We start from the raw sequence: 1,276 nt of genomic DNA on the forward strand, positions 1-1,276 counted from the left end.
TTTTATGTGATCTCGAGTTTAAGATTCTATTTACTCAGTCTAAATGTTTATTTTGTGCTATCTATGATGCGTACTGTTGCAACAAAAGATTAGTGTCAAGATAATTTTGTTTTCAGCAAAAAAAAAAAAAAAATAGCTTCTATAACCAACACAGTCTTGTAATCGTGATATAGGACGACAGCGACCATCAGCAAGCTTCTAAGAGTGGTCAATTTCTCTCTCTCTCTCTCTCTCTCTCTCTCTCTCTCTCTCTCTCTCTCTCTCTCTCTCTCTCTCTCTCTCTCTCTCTCTCTCTCTCTCTCTCTCTCTCTCTCTTTTCTCTCATTTTTTTATTCTTTAATAATATTTTTTTTATGATGCAGAAATGAAAGAAGATCAAGACACACAAAAGATAGGAAAAACGAAAAGGAGGAAAAGAAAGAAATGGTAAAGAGCACCAGATAGAAACAAAAATATTGTGAGAAAACATGAAAAGGGAGAGAAAGTGATGATAGAAGAGAAAGTTTTTTTTTCTAAAAAGAGGTAAAGGGAAGGAAAATGGAAAATGCATAAAAGAAGAGGAAGAAATAGAGAAATAGATTTAAAATGAAATAGGACGAAAATAGAAAGATGTATTGGTTCTTATTGATATTCATGTTGTTATTTTTGTTGTTGCTGATGTTGGTGGTGATGGAGATGGTGGTGGTGTTGACATTGGCTTTGGTGTCGGTGGTGGTGATATTGGTGATAGTAGATATGGAGCTGGAGCTGGATTTGATGATATGAAAATTGATGATAGTGGTCTTATCTGAAAGAGTACAAATGAGAATGACGGCAAAAAAAAATTGAAAGTAATGAGCGTCGTGATTAGATTGGAGATGAAAATGGTGGTGGTGATGATGACTGTGATAATGATGATGATGATGACGATGATGATAAAGATAACAACGATGATGATGCTGATCTAGATCATTATAATGACGGTGACGAGGATGATAAAGAAAATGACGACGATGATGAGGATGATATATCAACATTGGACTGGACGACGACGATGACGACGATGGCGGGGACGACGACGACGGCAAAGAGAATGATGATAATGGTGAGATGAAATCAAATCTAAGAGAAAAGTAGAGCAGAAAGAGTAGGAGTGGTTTAGGAGAAAGACGAGGAATAGCAGCAAGACAAAAAGAAGAAAGAGGAGGAGGAGGAGGAGGAAGAGGAATAAAAGGAGGAGGAGGAGGAGAAGGAGGAAGAGTTGAAAAATGTATTGAAGAAGTTGTATATAGAGTAG

The sequence above is a fragment of the Oratosquilla oratoria genome, chromosome 9, assembly GCF_046742065.1.
Source record: "Oratosquilla oratoria isolate Oo_2021 chromosome 9, ASM4674206v1, whole genome shotgun sequence".
In the NCBI taxonomy this organism is placed as follows: domain Eukaryota; kingdom Metazoa; phylum Arthropoda; class Malacostraca; order Stomatopoda; family Squillidae; genus Oratosquilla; species Oratosquilla oratoria.